Source organism: Apteryx rowi, unplaced genomic scaffold, assembly GCF_003343035.1.
Source record: "Apteryx rowi isolate R43461 unplaced genomic scaffold, aptRow1 scaffold_121, whole genome shotgun sequence".
NCBI lineage: Eukaryota > Metazoa > Chordata > Aves > Apterygiformes > Apterygidae > Apteryx > Apteryx rowi.
Window position 1 is genome coordinate 495,538 of NW_020447431.1, and position 21,979 is coordinate 517,516.

A 21,979-nucleotide genomic window follows, 5' to 3' on the forward strand; every position below is an offset into this window, starting at 1 on the left:
TTTCAACATTGGTAAATTATTCTTCTATTGTGGACTCCTAGCTTGATAATTTAGGATACGATAATTTTCATTTACTTAGTGTCTTTGACAATTTTGGAACAAACTACTATGCCATTTCTTTTAGAAAGCTATTAGGTAATTATTATCGTAAGGAGAATTAATCTAGTTAGATTAAGAGGAAAGAATTGATGGTCATAAGATGGAGGTCACGAGGAAAGGAACTATGAAGTAAGATTACTGGGATGTGAAAAATATCCAAGTCATAATACACATAACCTACATACAAACTTGATTTGTATTCTCACATCTCTCTCAATCAGTAGTATTTTCTCTCAAAACAGTGTCATGTGCTAGAGAAAAGAAATCAGAATTATACCAATATCATGGYAGTACTGAGAGTACAAGATCTCCTTCTAATCAGCCTGTCACGCGTTGCTTATTTCTTCTTGGCCCAGTTATTTCTAGACTTGCTTTTAGTGACTGCCCTCAGTGTCCATGACTCTGTGCACAGAAACCACCTCCCCCCACAGTGACTGTGGTCCCCTGAGCAATTCCCCACGCACTGAATTCATGCATACATTGAACACGCACACACACACACGCTTTCCAGTGGAGCCYAGTCACAGACTGTTTGCTACAGAAATACCTGAATGTCTAGGAATTGCTTTCATAAAAAGGGCAACACAGCCCTAAACATGCAGTAATGACTGGACAAACCTCTGTCATTAACAGCTCTCCTGCACCATACTCGCTTTTCTCTCCAGCCTGACCAATCTTTCCATCTTTCTGCAGAGGAAATCCCAGGCCTGTGGAGCACACACTGTTGTATCTAGAAATAGTAGCACAGAGAAAGCAGTTTTCCGAACTGTAAAGCAGACTCATGAACACAGGAGAGTTAAAAGCGGGCAGGGGGAGGGAGGGGAGGGAAAGATAGCTCAGTGTAAAGAAAAACTAATTTAGAATATAAATAATGAAAAAGATCCTTTGCATCCTTGAAAGGAATACAACTATTTTTAAAAACAGTGAGTACTTCCTCTGTGAAACAGCTCAGGTTCAGGCCCTAAACACATTGGGAGCAAACTGTTTAGGCAGTTGTATAATAGAGACCATCTCTTCGTGGATTTGACAAGAATTTGAGTTTAACAGAGAGGACAACTTTAGTAAAGACTGTTTCATATCTTCAGAATATCATGCAGAAGTTTCATTATTTCAGGGAGAGGTGCCACTAATACGGACTTTGAAATTACCAGAAAAAGAACACCTATTTGCCCTAATATGCTGGGCCAGATTCACCCGGGCTAGCGGGACAGTCTCGGCTGGCCCAGCCCCTGGTACCGCAGCAGGGGTTGTGCCTGTGTGGGTCAGGTAAAAGCATAACCACCCACTCACAGCTCCTGTTAAAAAAGCCTTTAATTTTCTGAAATTAAAAAAATGGGAGAGGAGGGAATGGGAGAGGTGACTGGAAATTAAAGAATTCAAAAACATGGTACTTTGCTAAAGAACTGCTTCATTACCCATGATCTCTCAGAAAAAAACACAGATCATGGCCTTGAAAAATAAGCAAATTAATGTTTTTGCAAAATAATTTATGTTAGAAAATCATAACCTCTAAAACTAAAATGTAATCTCTAAGTGTATGCACAAAATAGCATACACATATGATATACAGCCACACAGGTCCCTGTGTGGAGTTTGTCACGTTTCTGATAATGACACYGAGACTTGATTCCAGCTTATAAAAGGAGTATAGCATCTACTTAAGTCATTTGATAAATAATATATCAAATAAATAGAAGCCCTGAATTTTGGCTCATTTTTGGGCATTAGGACTAAAAATGTGTACAAACATTTTTCTCCATGAAACAACAGTAATAATGAAGGAAAAAACAATGGCTGTGAAGCTAGGAAAAATAGAATGATCTTTTAAATACATTCCTTTGCTATTTATTTTCTGTATTGCAATAGTGGTCCTAAATCTGAAAGTAAATCCAGATACTGAGAGTTTTGAATAAGTCAGGGTAGATCTAAATCTCTTGCTGTATTCCACAGAGCAATGCCACTATGACATTTTCCCCGACGCAGGAACCAGAGCAGGTTTAACTGGCTCAGTTAYAAGACTACATAACTTTGCTAAAATTAAGCACAAACAGCGCAATTTTCCTACTGAATGGAATGCAAAAAATGGTGATTCAACTGAAACCAATAACAGAACTGCCTTTGACTTCAGCAGAGCTGGATTTCACTCAAACACTTGTAAGCTTACGCGAGAGACTAATCCATGAACTACTTCATTCAGCCAAGAGGGAAATAAAAGCACCTAGCATTGCCCTTGCTCCTCTCATCCTCCCCAAGAGTTTACCTGAAGTCCCCAAGGGAAAGGAGCCCTCCCCACCCAGCATCCCAGGACACAGAAACCTGCGTACCAGGACTCCAGGCCCATTGGAAATGAAGCTCCCGGGTGCTACAGAAGGTGCCCAGAACCGCAGGACATCCCCACTGGTGACTGAAAGGCACGGAGACGGTTCACAGAGGATGTCACCGGCACGGCAGAAACGAGGACGGCCACGGCCCCCGCCTCACCCAGGGCTGCTGCGGCTGGACGATGGCCAGCCTCGGGCTGCGGCGTTGCGGGGCAGCGGTGAGAACCCGAAACGGGCCTTGAGCTGCTCTTTCAAGATACTGCTGGGCCGAAAAGGGAAGCCCACCTTCTGCTGCAAACTCTGTGTGTATGGGGGGAGGATCTGAGAGCATGTGACAAATACAATTAAATGCCTTGTCAGGTTCCTCTGCCTTGCAGGGAATAACTATGCTGATTACAAAGAAACATTTCAGCATTTCTCTTTATTCCCTCGTTTGATCTTAGTAGGAATGACTCTGATAAAACTGATGCACAGTATCATTTTTGATAAAATATATACTGCCTGTGGAATAATATTGTCCTGGTTGAGGCTCCCTCTTGAAAGCCCTTATCCTTTTGTATTTTTCAGCTCTTCAAAACTTTTTTTTCTATTTGTCAGCTCAATTGTGTTAGAAGCTTATCTAGACGCCTCTATACTTGGAATAGAAAAAAAAATACTTTGTTAAGATGTTAGGCAGCACTGAATGTAGTTATCATTATTGTGGCCTTTATATCTACATTACAATTTTGTCACAAGCTCAATGTAATATCTAGAAATTCCCTTAAAATAAAAACTAGTGAGTGTGTTATGAAATTACAGCCAGGACAGATGGCCAAATCCTGTCACTGGAAATAAAAGTAATGTTATAAGTGTATAACTCCATTGGGGAAATTGAGTACCATAATAAAGTAGACTTCCACTTTCTGCAATGAAATTCAATGACTGTTGAGGAGTTTAGGGTTTAGAAAATTGAAAAATGAAACCTTTGGTTTTCCGCTGCTGTTTGATGATGTGTAGCAAGTCCCTTTATGGACTGAGGCTAACATCCAAATAGTAACAAGCTTGCAGTGAATAGAGCCCACAGAGGATCAGCTACTAAATCTTGCAATAAAAGCTGTGTGATTTACAGTAAATTCCAGAGGGCTGACAGCACCACAGCTGAGGGCATAAACACTTCTTTCATGGCTGAAGCTTCAGTCAGCTCTGTCTGCTGTGAAGTACAATCGAGCAGTGAGGCATGCTGCTTACCAGCAATGACTTTGATAAATAACTAGGAAGTCCCACTGTTGGCTTAAAACTAGAAGTTGTTCAGTTGCAATTCTGCATTTGTCCTGCTTTAATGGGTATGGAAGTGGCTTTAGCTGTAATCTGTCAGTGATTGATTAGGCCTTCCTGAATCCCTTCTACACTCACTTTGCAGCTCCCTGCTCTCCACAGTTAAAACAAAATTGGTACATATCTGACTGCCCTCTTATGAGGAAAGTAAACACTCTTAATTCTGCTCAAGTGAGTATAAGTTAAATGCCTACAACTGATACATTGTTGACAGACAACATGTCTTAACAATTGAGTACCTAAACACGCAGGTTCTCGTGCAACTTCTGTTCGCTGTTTGATTACGCTGTGGTTTAARGTCCTAATCAGCATAATGTATTTTATGCATAGGTACAAGAGCCAAGGCTAAAGAAGAGCCTTGGTTTCCTAATTACAGATGTACTGAGTTCCCAGGCCTGATGCACGATCATTCATTAACATGCTGTGTAAATTGGATATAACGTTAAACACGTGCACGAATGCCACGAAGCTACTCAGAAAGGAGCGTAGCATTGCTAGAAGAAGCTCTAATAAGGGTTGAAATATTTAGTCATTTATTTTAGATTTAGATGCATCTAGGTAAAATGCAATATGTAAATGATCTGTTTTGATTTAGCAAGGTAGGAAGTATTTTGCTTGCAGTAAAGATTCAGATCAGTTCTTTTATTTTTAGTTGGAGAAGGCAACAAAAAGTAATATTACATCTAAAAAAAGCTACATGTATTAGAAAGTCAGTATGAGAAAGTCAGCTTACCTGATATCAATATAAAACATGCTAAAATTCAAACGGTACCATCAGATTTGCATAATAACTTTACTGGACTCTGGACACGATTCTCGATATAGATAAAACATTATTGTGAGATTTTATAAACACAGACCTAACAAGGGGCAGAGTAGTTCTTATATTGTATATACTGCTGTCCTGTAGGTTTATAACAGGGTTACTACAAGCAAACCAGGCTATATAACATTGCTCTGTGTTGCTCTATGATGCTTAAGAAGGGTAGAGCTAAATATTGGGTGCTGCATAGCCTTAAACTAGAGCAAACTTCATTCTGCATTCATTGTACTGCCTCAATTCCCTTGCGGTTACTKGGAATGAGGGAGAAAAAGAATTGTATGGTCTCTATTCTTCCTTTACAACAGAATATTTTGCTTTTAATAGAAGTAATGTACCAGATTAGCACTACTGCATTACTTCAGATTTTACTGTCATCAGAATTACTGAGAATTTTACTCATTTATTTTTAAAACCATTTGATTACCTATATATGCTACTGTGTTTATTCCTCAAAGATCTATGGAGGGGAGGACCCTCCGTTTTTGACAGAGAGGTATCAGTGCTTATGCGAAGCAAAAAGAGACTTTTTTTCTGTTTTATGGTTTACAGTTGCTCAACATGGAAAACAGCAGTGACTGGGGAGAAGGTGATTTCATTCTATAATTTTTGGGGGGTATTTCGCTGCACTTACTCATAATGAATGCTTAGTGTATTTCTCATGATTTTATTGACTGAGCCAAGGGACTATCAAATAAAGTAATATCACCCAAGGAAATGTCTTCTGGTAACACTAACTGACTTGATTTTAACAAAGTCATTTCCAATCTTTTTTTTTAAAGCAATAAAGTATGATTTTTCTTTCCTGAAACTGTCCACTTCTCATTGCCTGACCTACATGCACTGAATTGTTCCAAAAGAATTATAAGGGCAAATTATTGTTGCCTTGAACTTCTCTTGCCGTGTCAGAGTAACAAGAAATAAGACATGGGAGTAGACAGTGTTTGATTAGCTTGAACGTGTGTGAAAAAGAATTTTTACTCCCCTAAGGATTTAGGAAGTAGCCTACGCATAAGTATACAATCAAGGAGAGATTTGCATACCTGAGAAACAGCAGTTCAAGCAGGAGAATGTGAGGTCAATCAGGAGTAACTAGTTAAGAAATTCAATTGGTGGCTATTTTTCCCATGCTTTTTTATACTTGTGATTTAATACCCGTTGATCTGAACTGCCATTAGTAGCTGCTGAGAGAATCAAAAGCTTAGGTCAAATTCACATATTAGACTGTGAAGCACAGTTACACTCCTGTAAGGTAAGTATTCTACATTTCTTTAAAAGGGACAGAGGTCTTTTTTTCCCATTTAGAATGTCAGTCCCATAATAATTGCTTATTACATCTATCAAAGTTCTAGTAACTCTTATAGCATGTTTTTAGCTATATCACAAGAGCTTTAAAAGCTAATAAAGTTATAGCAGAGGTGTGAAGATTTTGAGTCATAATGAATTCTTGTAAACCATTTTAGGATTCTATCCAGAGGAAAAGGCACTGCAGAAAGGATATGGATCTCTGAAGCTCTGCCCACTGATTCAGCAAGAACTCATTGGTTTGCAGAATCCAATTTTTCCATGGTTGCAGATTCTAGGTTGGGCACAGAAAGCTTATTTACATGAAACTGCTCACTCCTTACTTTATGTGCCACTGTCACCTCTGTGTCTCTCATCCTAGTTCAGCAAAGCCAATTTTACAAAGTTACTCTGCCAATAATCATGCATATTCAGTTGTTACTGATTAATGCTAAACCCTGACTTTTATTTTAAACCAGGTGGTATACGCAATTTGTTCATGTCTTTTCTAAGACTAAAAGCTATTACATGAAAAGCAGCTCGTACTGTTTAGTAACTGGCAAGTGAGTTATATTTTAAATCCCATCATTCAGAAGAGTAAAGTATAATAGTATAGCAAACACCATTTAATAGTGACACGTTTCATTTGGACAGCCACTTAATTGAGATATCTTCCAGGGAAACTGTTTAGTCTACCGGCTGTAAATGGCAATGACTACTGCTTAATCAGAACCATTTTAGCATAAATTTCGCTTAATAGGGAAACATTTGCCTGGTGACAAATACTTAAATAGCGTTTAACCAAGTGTTAAATAGTTATAAAATTCTAGCCTCTCCTTTTTAATTTTAATAGTAAAGTGCCAGCTAAAGATTAGAGGGAAAAAATCCAAGATGAAATGCTGTAAGCATCCTGGGTTTCTCTTTGGTTTCATTTTTTGTTCTTGTTGAGGATGGCATTTTGTCATTTTAAAGCTTTTTCAACTATTTTAAAGACTTCATCTCTTAGCAAGGACAAATAATCAGGATGACAGAACATCCACGTATAATCTAATTAACAGACTTCTGCTGTTAACCTAAATAATAATAATGTGATAACATGTATGTGCCCTGCCAAAAGACCTCTTGATTTCTTCCTCCCCCCCTGCAAAAAGAAAGCAAAATTTGGTCCTACTGCCAGTGGCCAAAGATCATCTGCTCATCCCAAAAGGAGAACTGCATATATTAAAAGACCATACAGAACTTGAATATATTCAAAAAACATACCTTAAAATAGCTATGACTATACTCAACAAAACATTGTTAAAAATGAAAACAACCATTTCAAGGTATCATCATCAGGACCCTACATATTTACTCAGGAAAATATAATGGGTAGAAGTGTTTCATAGTAACATCCCCTTAACAAAGCGACCTTACTCCCACCATCCAGTCTGTCTCTTAGACAGTACCTAAAGATGGCAAGCAGCATCTTCTCTTCTCATCTACTGTTTCAGGAGATATGTCACCAGGCAGTCCCTCAGGAGTATTGCTGCTATTAATAATCATAGCTTAAGGATCCAATCCTATAAAGGACTAAGCACCTTAGTGAGAAGTCAAGAGGCACAAAGAACTATTGAGAGGCTGAGCACCTTCCTGGATCAGGCCCTTCAGTACTTGTGGTAAGCACTTAAATCACTCTCATGGTACAATGAGCAGTCAGTGCAGTGCAGTAAATCAGAGTACATGTAAAAGGTTTTTTTGAATAAATGGTTGCATTAATAATATCCCATTTAATTAGAAAAAAAACATATTGAAACATGTCACAGAAAATGTGGCAGGGTAATCTCCACAATRTACAGCAGCTGACTAGTTAACTAGATATTATGAAGATGGGTGACTATAACCCAAATATAGAGGTATCCATTCCAATAGGCTGTATGACAAGTAGTCTATTGTTTCATTAATTTCTACTTTTAAAAGTTAATTTCTTCACTTTTTAGTATTAGTCATGTATTATGAGAATTAACATAAAGGTGATGATAATGCATGATCTTTATATGCCATCTTATTAAAATGAAGCTATTTTTAATACTTTTAAGAGGCCTATCAGAAAACACAATTTATATCCTCAAAGTATATTTTGTCAGTTTCAAGTATAATTTTTGCATTCATATTCTTTTATGAATTTTAATGGAGACACTTAAATTGTAATTATTCCTCTCAGCTCAAATGCAGGTAACAAATGGAATTCAATCAGTGTTTGCGCATAATGACCATCATTAAGAGAGAAATAATAATGACATTCTCTCTGCATTAAACTTGCAGACTCTTTACACAATGATCTGAATCCCATTATTGATCTCCATGGAGATATGCAATTGTCACCTATTCTGCATAATATCTGAATGTTAAATACATTTGTTTGGAACAAATATTTTAATGAATACAGTCAGTTCCACTTAATTAACTATCTGATAACTGAATATTTTTGCTTAATAATTGAACATGGAACATCAAAATTGTCCTATTTTTTAATCAAATGCACTTGAGATTAGACACAGACATTCATTTAAATGTTCATAAAATGTACATATAGTTTAAAATTCCCATTAGATTTCTTTAAAGCATACATATTAAGACACTGGCAAAGTATTTAGAAATCACTTTTTTTGACCTTTGTTTTTAATAATCCTTCCAAAAGCTTGAAATGAAATCTGTTTCCTTCTGAAAGTATCTTTTGCCTTATGTGCCCTATGGGTTTGTTACCAAATGGTTGCTCACGAAGGTTTGAATACTGGCACTGAGCTTGTCTGCTGTCTTGGGAGAAAAAGGCATTGAATKATTTGTTCCAAGAACCAGACGGCTATAATTACGTGGATTTTGTATGCACACATTGGAAATGAAGAGCTAAGAAGGTGTGTTACATGCTTTGGACCTACCAGCCATGAAAAGGAGGACCACAGTCATTTTGCTCAGCATTCTGAAATAGAAAAATCCTTAAATACAAAACAAAACAAAGAACTGAAGTCACTGTGCAACCATTGTTTTACATGGATCAAGAATGTCTTACCGATTCGAATTTTAAAAGTAGGCTTTTGCTTTAATAAAGATGGTTGAATCCATCCTTGCCTGAATACATTAGGCACCTGACCGGAGAGGGCGGAATCGCCGCCGGCAGGCAGGGGACCTGCTTCCAGAGTAGCCATCTTGTTAAAATGAACGCTTGTGGTGGCACTGGCTGTGGGAGAGGCTGGTAACAGCCGCCTCAGAGGAAAGCCGGAGAAATCCCAGAGTGGATAATTAAAAAATAACTTGGCCATAGGGGAAGTTTCTTCCCATTCTCAGTAGCCGGCTAATGCTGTGAAACACGAGGAGCTACACGCTTTATTGAAAGAAGCACTGAAACTGTGGGTTTTTTCATTATCCATGTAAATTTCTGATTCTTTCTTGGGATCCTGCTGAGCTCTTGCCTCAATGATGTCTTATGGCAATGGCATTCTGCCATATCTAGGCATTCTCTAAAAATGCTCATTTACGAGGAGAAAGGGCAAACAGCTAGACCGATTTACATTCCCTGCATCATTCATTATTTTATTTATCATGATCCTTTTTATGTGCCTCCTCTTCAGAACTTAGAGTCTCAAAACCTGCAGTCTTTCCATGTTTCTATTTCTGTTCTGAGGCCACTTAGAAGGATTTGAAAGAGCTTCCTTTCAAATCCAAGTCCCAAACTAAACTCCATATCCATGATACTCCACAGCAGGATGCAGAATGTGGTTACTATACCACAGCTTGGTCATTAGCTTAGATAAGTGGCCACTGTCTCATTCAGTTCTTGCTCATCCCTAAACCTCACTGGCAAAGATCTGTCATAACTTTCTATGTCAAACCTGCTAGCCTAAATCCACTCCGACTGAAATCAGTAGTAACATTTTTACTAATATCTGGCAGAGCAGAGCTGGACTAACACTGATCACTTTTAAAATGCCAGTTGAATGCATTGCATTCTCAGCAGCCAGAGCTCAAGACAAAAGGAACAAACAAGGAGGGGTGGAAGAGATGAACGAAAGCCTGTTTTCTACCATACCCATATAGGCACGCAGCAGCCCAACAGGATTCCTATTTAGTGAGGAAGCAGCCCTGGAACACGACTTCTAGAAACCCCGACATATCAACTTTCCGTAAGATCAGTGCTTGCAAGATTCAACATGGGGTCAAAGAACTATAACAGCCTCTAACATAAATTAAATTGAGGAAGACATTATCTTTTTTTTTTAAAGCTCAGATCTGATTCTTATCAAAATCAGTCAATATACTTGCATCAGTTTCATGGAAGTTAGAATAAGCGCTAAAGCAACAATTTTTCTAGTTCATGTTTAATTCACCCATCCACTCATTATGTCTTTTAAAGACTAAGTGGAATTTACCTACCAGTTTCTCTTCATATCTTCACACAAAGAAATAGTAGACACACAGTGAAACTAGTGAAAAGGAAAGCAAAACCATTAAAATGAGAATACTTTTGTCTGGGAAAATAAATACAAAAAACCTAAAGCAAGCTTTAAAGGTAATGGGAAAACCAGAAGCAGTGTGCTTGTGTGCTTTACTCTTCCTCCTCTTTCGCTTTCAAAATGAACAATAAATTAAAAAGAAATAAATATTTTAGCAAGTGCTATATCCAGGATACTGGAGGGTCAGGCATAAAATGGCAGACTGTGAAACAGCAAGAGAAGTACAGGGGAAAAATATTAAAGCAGGCAAAGTCAGAAAACTGATCTGAAAAACATCAATAGAAAAAAAAAAACTGTACCAGAATATTCTAGCTTAATACAATGCAGAATAGCATTTGGTCCACGTTACCAGAAACATTCTTGAGTAGCTGCACAATATACTTGCTATGGACTATTTAATCAGGATCCTTGTACACCATTTCCAGCCTGGGTGGTACTGGCAGTATTTGTATATCTCTATATTTGATCATTCCCTCTATATTATACAGCATGCATGACATCCCATGGATGGATGCAGAATGTGTTTACTGTACCACAACTCGATCATTATCTTGGGTGAATGGCCAGAGTGTGTCCCAGCACTTGCTCATTATTATGGGGGCTGCATACCAGTAATTGATCACTCTTCCAATACTGTACAAGAACTCTTGGGGTGTGTGGAGGGAGAATACATTCTGTATGTAGATTCTATATTTTTTTTGTTTTGGACAGTGAAGTATACATAGAATGAATTATAAAATGCTTGCGTCCTCGCTATTTTTTGTTGGGGAAAGGAGCTGTTGTTTTGAGAAGCAAAAATAAAACAAAAGAATCCCAGAAGCCTGAGCTATGACATGGCAAAAGAGTAAATGCTAGAGAAAAAGAATAATAATATTACCCAAGGAATATTAGCAATATAAAAAGAGGGAAACTGATACACACACACATTTTTTAAGAACGCACAAATACAGAGGAAAAGACAATGTTGTTACTGCTATGGCTAGAAGCACACAGACAAAATATGTACAACAAAACCAGGAAAGGTTAGAGTGGGTGCCGGGGTGGTTGGCAGTAGCATCTTCACTACACATTTTACATCAAAGGCAAAGAAACAACTCTATTAGATATGCCGCTTAAACAGCATATTCCAATTCCAAAGTGGTGCTCAGCATCTCTAACCTTCTCTAGGTAAGCCCATGGGGTGAGTAGTAGCGCCACTATTGATGATAGTGTTCCAAACACAAATGTATTTACTAAATTGAATTTTGAATGGGATGGGAAAAAGAGATTGCCATAGGCAATAAGGAGGGACGGGTTTAATCTTAGCATTTTAGCATGTGTTGTCACAGACAAGAGGCAAACTGTATGATTTTCAATTGATAAAGTTAAAAGAGAAAAAAAAAGAAAGTACAAGAATTATTATTGGTCAGAGATAATGCTATTGTATCCCGATGCTCATTTGCACTAGATCAGGTCCTACCATTTTTATAGAAAGGGAAGAAACAAGCCAAGAAACTTTATTTCCTTCACTTGTTCAGTATGGTGTTCTGTATGTGATTTATCCCCATTATTGACTTGGCTATTTGTCAGTCTGTGCATTTATTTGTTTTCAATGTACGGTGCCAAGATTGGCTAGGATGCCATCTTTACAGCATTATTTTTTAATGGCTAACAATCCCAGTATCAGTAATATTGCAATATATTTATAGACAGAGCAAAACAAGAAGCTAAAATATAGGGTGACATTCTGCTAGCACTATTACACCAAATCAAGGCAGCAAGCAATGACTAAGAACTTGTCAACACTTCACTGGCTCTTCATTTGTCATAGATACTATAACAAAACATAACAAACAAGTCAATTCCTGCCAGGTTAATTTTTTCCAAGGACAGAAACTCCTTCATTAGACCTGTAAACATACTGGCCCAAGCAAAAGGCCTTACAACAGCTTCACATTGCATTGCCTAGGGGAAGTATTGCTGAAAACAGCTAAATAACGAAGTCATTCCAAAGTCATCACTATCCAAGGCCACATCTTTATAAAGCTGAACTACAGCTAAAGAAGAGATTCCCTTTCAGACTAACTGAGAGCCTTACAGAAGACAGAACTGGACAGGTTTTTTAAAAAAGAAGAGAAATATGGCTGGCTTCAATACTGAAGTATGAAAAGAAAAGACACTGGCATTTCTTCGGAAGGCAGAAAGAACCTAAAAACTATGGCCATGGTTCAATGATACACTAAAGCTGGTATTATGCATCCTACTTTTGGATTGTAAACACATTGTAAACATGGGCCTAGGGAGTGCAGCTCCCTTTTAGCCAGAAGAAAAGCTTAAAGAATTTTGTACCATGTTCTAGCTAATTAACAGAAAGATTTACCTGAATCAAATTTGTATTGCTGGGCAATCAAGCAGGACACAGATTGTGGAACCACAGCCTAGAAAGAAGTGCCATATGAAAGAAACTGGCTTGGAAAGAGACAGGGTTGTGGAAGGTATGCAGAAAGCTTTCTCATGAGCAAATGCACAAAGGCAGGAACATGCACTTCCAAAGCCAGCGGTGTTTGCCCATGGATGTTCTTCAGGTGATTGCCATGTTACTGACTGAATTCAAACAGTTGATGAGCACGTAGCCAGTGACGTGGCAGAAAGACTAGAGGAAGAAGATACAGAAAAAGCCCATTGTTAGTTTTCTTAGCAAGCAGTAAAGATTTGTTTGAATTATTTTTTGCATAGCCAGGAGTAGAACTGTTATTTCTAATTTTCAGCTCCTTACTAACACTTAATTCAAAATTTCACCAAGGACTTTGGTTGTTTATTACTTGAGTATTCACTTGATAGCTTTTGAAGCAGCAGATGAGTATCGGTGAGGCTGAAAACTAAGCGTCAAAGGATAAGTGAAGCATCGTTTATAAATGGGAAGCCAAGAAGCTGTGAAAATCCAGAACAAAAGCAACCTGTAACTTTCCACCTGCTCGGTCCCTTTATAGGAAGACCACTAGGAGTAGCTGGACCCTGTGCTGAAATATGGCTGAGAGTACTGAGTCAAAGGGTCTGAAGATCCAGGTTTGGGCCCAGGTCTAGACACTTAGAAGTTCATATACAAGGCAGACTGGAGCTTATAACTCAGTTCTGATCCATATATAATCTACAGCGTGCCCCAGAGGAAAGCTTAGAGTGAAGCTGTAATCTCACAGTTTATCTGAGRAGGGTCCAGGCACAGTAAAGGTGTTTGAAAAAGGAGAAGAAGAAAATGAGGAAGAAGTAGCTAAAAGGAAGAGAAATGAAGAGAGGCAAATTTTATTTTAGCTATGGCCAGAGCAGATATGAAGAAAAAGTTGCCTGCAAGTTCAATGAAGTAAGCAGTCATGTGCAGGTTCCCATTTTGCAATATTAACTTCAGGTGCTTGCTAAATACCCATTTACAAGGGACCAGAAGCACAACCTGATTAGTTACTGTGTCTCARCCACAGGAAGCAACACTTCAAGATGAGGAGTGATAACTTCCAGGGGTAGGTATGCTCAGTTAGAGAGAATTTAATCTCTGGAAAATAGCTTCAAAATGCAACAAGAATTCCACAGTGAAGTGAAATTCCACTTCCAAATATTACATGAGCAAGGAAAGAGGCTAAACTCATCAGATAAGCTATTTCTTGGGAATTATTCACTCAGTTCTAATTAATACAACAAACAAATCTGCTTTATCAGCAGGGCCTGACAAGGCATACTGAGGTTCCCTTGTTTGAGCTGACTGTGGAGATGGGGCTCCCATCTAGTCATTCTACCTCTCCTAACCAAGGCCTCTAATTAAGGTGGTGAGAGGGATGGTAAAGGCAAAAAAGTAGGGAATAAAAAGGGATCCACTGTAAGGACAGCAGATGGGAAGCTTACAAAGAATAATCCAGAGAGCACAGTACAGTTGGTTCTTGAAGCATTCAGAAACAGTGAGGTTCAAAACAGAAAAAGGAGAGGACCCTAATATCAAAGGCAGATATTGCCATTTCTTCCAGGGCTGGGTCTCTGAAGTAATGTAAACAGTTCTAAAATGCTTGGACTCAGCTGTGAGATGCTGCTTTATTTTTGTATTTCTGCTGCTCTTTCTCCTGCTGATTATCTCCACCACCACCATCCCCCCCCCCCCAAATGGTGACATATATGCCTCTTTTCAAACCCTCTGCAGTGTATTGATCCCCTCTTGTAAAGGATATGCAGCTGCTGAATACTTCTCTCCAGGGAGGATTGACAATGCTTCTTCTTTAGGTGCCAATCCCCCATGAGATACAACTGCAGGAGTATTTTAGTTTGGATCAGGAGTGCACTTTTGAAGCAAATCACTTGATCAGCCTCACTGACCACACTTTGCATTTCAGAGTGTGCTAACCAAATTTCTTTTGGCTGACACTAAACGTGAACATGCCCTACAAGACCTCATGCATTGTGCTGCAACTACTAATGTGAGTCCAGTCCTTGTGACCAGACCAGGGCAAGTCCAAACCAAACCCCCTGTAATGTATACTGTGGACATTGAGTCCTCAGTCCCATCTTTTTTGCCTAATAAATCCATTCCTATTGCTTTGATTTACTTATTAACATAGACATAGCCAAAGTCTGCTGTACTATTCATGCTAGAATCACTTTAATTAAACATGTTACATATTACTTTATTGCATCTCTTCACCATATAGAAATTAAAAATGGCTGGCTCTTACATGTTACTTCCTTGTTTGTGGTACAGTAATCATCCAGGTTTTGTAGAGCCATATCCAGTCTGTTTCTTCCAATTTCTTTCCAAATACTGAATGGATTATAGGCTCCCAGAGCTGCCACAGAGAGGAAAAATAAATCCAAACTTCCATGGCTTTTGTATCTAGCCATTAAACAAACAGACATCAGTGATTTTCCTCCATCGTTCATCGACAATTCCAGTGAGGTTTTACTTTCAAAGTATATTTGGTCTCTCTGCTATGGTCCATTCACCCAGCCCCAGGCTGCTGGGACCTTTATCATGCAGCATTTAGAGGGAGCACTTGTCTACATAGAAGGAAGACAAATGATTCAAAATGAAGAAAGGAAGGACATGTTCGAGACTTCCAAAGAAGATGAAATAATAGTATTCAAACTTTCAGAAGTAATTTGAGTCTATTTTATCAAACATATTGGGAAAATAATTGTAACACATTTAAAGTCTGCTTAGATTTTGACACAAACCACAGTCTTAATTCACTGTGATGTAAGGTGTTTGTGAACAATCTTGGTTGATAAACTGAGTTAAAACTAGTAAGTTTTAATCCTGGAAAGGATGATAGTAGCTGGAAGCCCGCTCTAATAGTTTGGGCAGTCGAACCTTCTCCAGCCCTACACTTCTGTCCCACAGAAATCCTTGACACACACTTTGCAAGTCAGGTTTTGTTCTGTGGGTGTAGAGGAAGTGGCAACAGACAGAGTGCTATCAGCACTTGATTAACCTACATGAAAATCCAAAAGGAGATAATACTGAAAGCCAGCATCACCTTACACAACTTCATGTTCCTACTGTTAAACACCCCCCCACACCCACCCCAGGAAGGTATTTCCTCAGAATTGCCTTTTTACACTTTTTCCCTCTCAGTAGTTATACTGAGGGATAAACTAAATCACATTACCTGCCATTTAGCATAGGCTACATTATAGACACATATAGTCACCATGGTGAAATGCAAAAGTTGATACCTTAGCTTACCTTGTAATAACATCTGTATATATCTAAGTGTAGGTACACTGAAAATGAGACTTGGATATTTCTTCGATCTGTCTTGTGTTTCCAAGTCTGAACAAAGACAATTCTGGATAGAGAAAAGCTATTGAGGTCAACAGGTCCTGCATTAACCAGTTGCCTGAAAAACAATGATGTCACATATTGCATGATAAGGTTCTCTCATGAGTTAATTTTCAGAGCGAATCAAAATGATCAGGTTCCCCAAACACATCTCAAACTTGCATTTTTCAAGCTATTCATGGGTGGTATTTGCTCTTACAGCATTTTTCTGGCCTAGATGAATCTAAAGTTTGGCGATAACCAAGTTAAGCTATCTGGTAAAACAAGAGTCCAGTTGCTGTAGCCTTGTACTTATTAGAAAAAATTATACTAAACAACAGCTAAAATAGGTCTTCACAAGCACAGTTGAAAAGATGAGCCTGTTTAGTACGTCAGGAGTTTTGTGAATAGTGGTGTTCATTTTTGGATCTAACTTCCAATGATGATAAATTTTATCTGGATTCATTTGGCCTTGGCAAAAGGCACCAGTTCTTAAACATTAATAAATAAGAGACCTAAGTTACACATTTCATCCATTTGTGGTGAGTTTCATGACACATATGTTTTTCTAGCTCACAGATGCCATAGTGTTGCACGGTAAGAGGAAGCAAACTCTCACAAAGTAATAGCTTCAAAGACTTTGACACATGAAGGACTTCTACTTTTTACATGTAATAGAATTTTAATATGAACTTTGATGTGTTTTTCCCTATCTTCCTAATGGTTAACTACAAAATACAAATACCACAGTTTGGTTTAAGTTAAAACACTCAGATGTCCACAGCAATTACATGTAAATGCTGATACATAACAGTGTAGTTTTAATTCTTTTACTCCACATAACCGCTGTAATTCATCAGCATTAGATAAATTATTATTTTCACTTTGCAAAATGCTTAAAAATGTAAAAAGGGCAAGGTAAAACTTACATGCAATAAAAAAATCTTGAAATTATCATTCTTTAAATATCGTACCCCATTCACTTTCATTTAAATTTTTTCTTGTGAACACCAGTACAAATGAAAGCTCAGTTGACCTTTTACRCATCAAAAAGAGAAACAGATAATGCTGTTCATGGTAATATACAGAATGTATGACTGCAAGAAATGGTAGTTCGCTATAGCTGTGGTGGTCTCAGGACACCAGAGGTAACAATATGTAAGTAGATATAACATCCTTCATTAGACCAGCAGTCTTAATCGCAAGAAAGCCTTTTACCTATAGCGGGAAACAGTACATTTACAGTAGGGCTTGGCCCCTGTCCTTATGACAACCAGATTTTCATGGAACTGTAAGAGCTCTGCTGGAGTAGAGTCTAAAGGACCTCTGTGGTCTSCAGAACACAGCAACTGATTTGCATTAAGTCTTACATAGAATTTAAAAGTAGGATGTCTTTGAAGGACATTTGAAGACTTAAACTTTGCCAGCTACACTGCTCATTGCTCATATATCTGTGATACATACTTTTGGCACAAACATACACCTCGTAAAATCATTTCGAAGGATGACTCTTTTAATGCAAGATAAATACATATGACCTAGTGTTAATTACAGATGCCAGTTATATCTTGGGTTCACAATGGGGATCATGTCATTGATATCATAATAGGTGACAGCCAACAATTCCCTAATTCCCGTTATTTATTTATTTAGGATGACTTGCATCTAGATTCCACCACTGATAGAGAAATGACCCAGTATCCACTGGTTCATGAATCCATGAATCATACAGAGTTACAGGAAAAACAGAGATATAGAGTCCTAGTTGTAAAAACACTTAATTTGCAGTTAGTATTACTCATATGTGTAAAACAGTCGTGTTGAGGTGATCCCTCATTTATCTTGGTAGTGCACACAAAGCCTAATAAAGTATGTGGAGTAAATATGCCAGTGGAATGCAGAAGATGTTGGACATTCACAGTTAGCACATTTTAGTTGATGTTCAGGCAACAATTTCACGTCTGTTCTGTGGCATGCTGTGCCTGTGGCCTAAATAGGTTCTTGGTATAATTTAGTTTGCTTTATGGTCTACCTAATTCATTGTAGCTCCTCCAAGCTGTACAAGCATACAGCTCAAACCACGTACCTGGAGTCTTGCCCTGACATGTTCTTTACTTAGCATGTTCCCTGACGCAGATGTTTAAAACCTCCCCACAGTTGCCTATCATAAAGTAGCAGATTCATCCCTCAGGGAATTTTAGGGACCTTTAACAGCTCTCTAGCTCTCAGAGAGGGGCAGAAGCAAAGGTGAGGCACAGAGGTGGTATAAGAATAATGGTTGTTTCAGAAAACTAAATTATGTAAGCATTCTAATGAAGTAATTTCTAACATGCAGCATGGAGTTCCTCTCTCTGTCCTCAGAACCTGGGGTACTATGTATGCATGGCTATTTGTGCCTCACGGAAGATGAACAGCTCCACAGCTGCTGAAAAGATGCAAAATGACAAGATCAGAAAAGTAAACAAATGCTTTTGGGGGATATGTATAGTAATGTTTTAATGAACACATTTAAACCCATCCCTTTCACTTTTCACAAGACTTCAAAAATATTACATACATCTTAATATATAAATGATGCATTCAGACTATTAAAATTCAAATTAAAGGGTTTCATCATCTTTTTCTATGAGGTACAATATGAAAGCTTTACATTTACTAAAACCTCTTGTAAATATATTGCTATGTGAAATCAGAAAGCTTTCTTATCCTGCTAATTGAAAACCAGAAGACCAAACAAATTCAAAGGTCCAAAATCACACAATCTAATAATAAAATTTTAATCTACTGTTCTTAAATAATATTTAGGGCTAGATCTTCAAATGATGCACGTATTTGTACCTCAAGTTAAACCAAACAGAAATCTGATTTTGATAGTTCTATATAACGAAAGCCTAATATACTCCAACAATGAGAAAATTAAAAGCACAAACAGCTTTATTAAGATAATATTGCAGCCTTGTAAACCTACTGTAAGTGACAGATCAACGTTTTCAAGCAGGGACAAAGTGAATCCATTAGATGAAATACTGCCATCACTACCTATTTTTAGCAGTAATAATAAATACAGTCATTATGATGATGAATAACTAATGAAATGGCAGGCCCAGGAAACAGCAATGCAAAGCTTTCAAGAAATTAAAGAGTCAGGTCCTGGAATTGTACATATTACCAAACCAAGTCCTATTTACCTTACTCTGACAAATCCTACTCACCAGTAGGACTTTTCAAATGACATACAGCATATTATAAAGCCCAATGTTAAAAAAAAAAAAGAAAAAAAGTAACAATTCAGAATTTAGAATACCTCACAGTAGAAATCAYACCTAGTGCTAAGAAGAACTGCCACAGATCCTACTCTTTTACACAAAACTAAAACACGTTCCAAAATTTAAAAAACACTTCAAATAATGGTGTAATAGATGGAGGTCTTGCACCATCCACTCTCTCCATGACTTGTTAAATTGTATTTATATTCCTAATCAGGTATTAGGTAGATATAATAAAATTTGATAAATAGGGCACACTTTTGCACTGATCAGATGATCACCACAATGGCATTACTATGTTTTCATTTACTATTTTAGCACAATGACTAAAGGTATTTGAAGTATTATCTCTGCCTCAAAAATCATTTTAACCATTTCCAAATTTTGAGGATGTTTTCAGAAGTATTTATCCAGAAGTGGACTCTTGTGGAGACACAGAACCAATTTAGGCACTTTTGGAGATATAACCTTCCAACTGCTGTGTGTTTTTTTTGCTTTCTCTTTGTTTTTCATCAGATACTGAAAGTGCCTGAATGTCTGAAAAGTACCAGAATGTTAATCACAAAAAAAAAGTCTGATTTTTAAGAATAGATAAAGTACAATATCAAGAGAAATTATGTAAATGATCAAAATCCCAGTAATATCTTCAGCTTTACCTAAATGTATCACCTCTGGAAAGTAGCGTCAGTGGGTTCTGTGCTTATCCAGTCTGATTCCTTTCACTGGATCTGCCATCAGGACTGAAGAAGATCTGCTATTTCTTTGTGGCTTGGCCAGGACTTGAAGCAGTGACATAGGATCTTGGGAGGACTGGAGAAGGGAAGAARGAAAAGGCATCTAGACAGAGCACCTTGCAGAATTTGGGATTTTATAAATGAACTATTTTATACAGATCTACTTTTAAATCTATTTTCAACAGGAGGCATTCCATTCTGTAATCAGATTTGAAGTTAATTCCAAGACATTGTTTGGACAGTAAGCTTAAACTACTTGTAACAGTTGTCTCGCCTTACTAATATATACAATAACAGTTTAAAGTGCATTGGATAATGAATTGTTCATTAAAGTTGTGTTGATTTTTCTACTGGATATATGAGGGGATTGAGTTAAAATATTTCTAAAAAGAAATATTTTTAAAGTTAAAAAATAACACTTCATGAATGTCACTTTCTGTTTATATTTCAGGTAAATATAATTAATTTTTGACAAACAAATCAACGTAATATTGAGAACTTTTAAGGGTAACAATGTTCTGTTGTTTTCAGTATTTATTGGTTAATATATAATGGTTCCATTAATTTTCAATTTATCTAGTTGTTAAATGAAAATGCTTTGAGTAGCACATTGACCTGAATGACGTCTCTCCAAACTTCATTTAATTTAAACAGACCTATAGCATATGTATCTTCAAACCTGAATCAAGTAAACATTAATATTTTCAAGTTTATTTGCCTTTTTCACTTAGGCAGTGTTAAGATAGGTGGGAAGGTGGGTAAATCTCACCATCTCCCAAGACATGACATTTTCTTTAGTCAGTTAAATGGAATACAGATGCTCATCTCATTCTAAAATCAAGGTCAAGCAGCTTAACAGAGTAATATGATAGCCTTTTGCTAAGAAGGTCTATATTTTCTGGTCCAGACAGAATGTTAAACCCATTTCATGCTATGCAGCTAGTACAAAGACACTCTGAAAATTGGTATAACCAATGGTGGGAAGACCACTTGACTATAGAAGACCCTGTAATGATGGGTGATTCTCCAAAGGATGTCAAGGAGAAAAATAACATCCTTAAGGCTGTCTTCATTTTAATGAGCAATCATTTTAACTTCTTGGACCTTCTTGGGCCTCTGAAGAGCTTTAAATGGACACCTGGCAACAGCCAGCCTCAGAGTAAACCAGATTACCAGCCTACTTGCCTAGTGCTGCATTACATACTCTATACATTTAGCAAAGGATCTAATTCCACATATTGGAAAACTATATAGAGCTAAATGGTGTGCATGTTCCACAAGCAATAAAAAGGTAATAGGGCAACCCAGTACACTGAAATATGGATTCTTTTTGCATGCTTTGCTTTCAATATCTTCATAACTATGAAAACATAGATCTGGAATTTATATCAGAAAAGTAACAAAATAACAATGCATGCTTCTCAGTATGTAGCTAGATAAGACAAATACATCTAGACATTGCATTCAGTCTTGTCTGTGCATAAGGGAAACATTAGGTATTCTGAGGGGACACTGAATGAAGCAATCCCAAATTGCCAAATAACTTTCAAAGAAATAGTTGTTTGGTTCCATCAAAGTGTGAATGGAGATAGCTTGAAGAATGTCACAAGGACAGAAACAAGGGCTAATATAAATCACCATGAAAATAGACTGTGATAGAAAATATTTAAAAGGACAGAATGGAGGGGTCCTATTTGAGTGATTAGTTAGGATTTGGATTCTTTCTCATTATTTCTGTACAAGTTATCTTATTCTTGAACGATGTCCATCTGGGATTAGCTGAAATGATTATTCCCCTTTTTACTTCCTCCTTCATCTATACTGAATGTAAATCCTTGGAGATGAAAATGACATAGTATTCACAGGGTTAAAATAAAT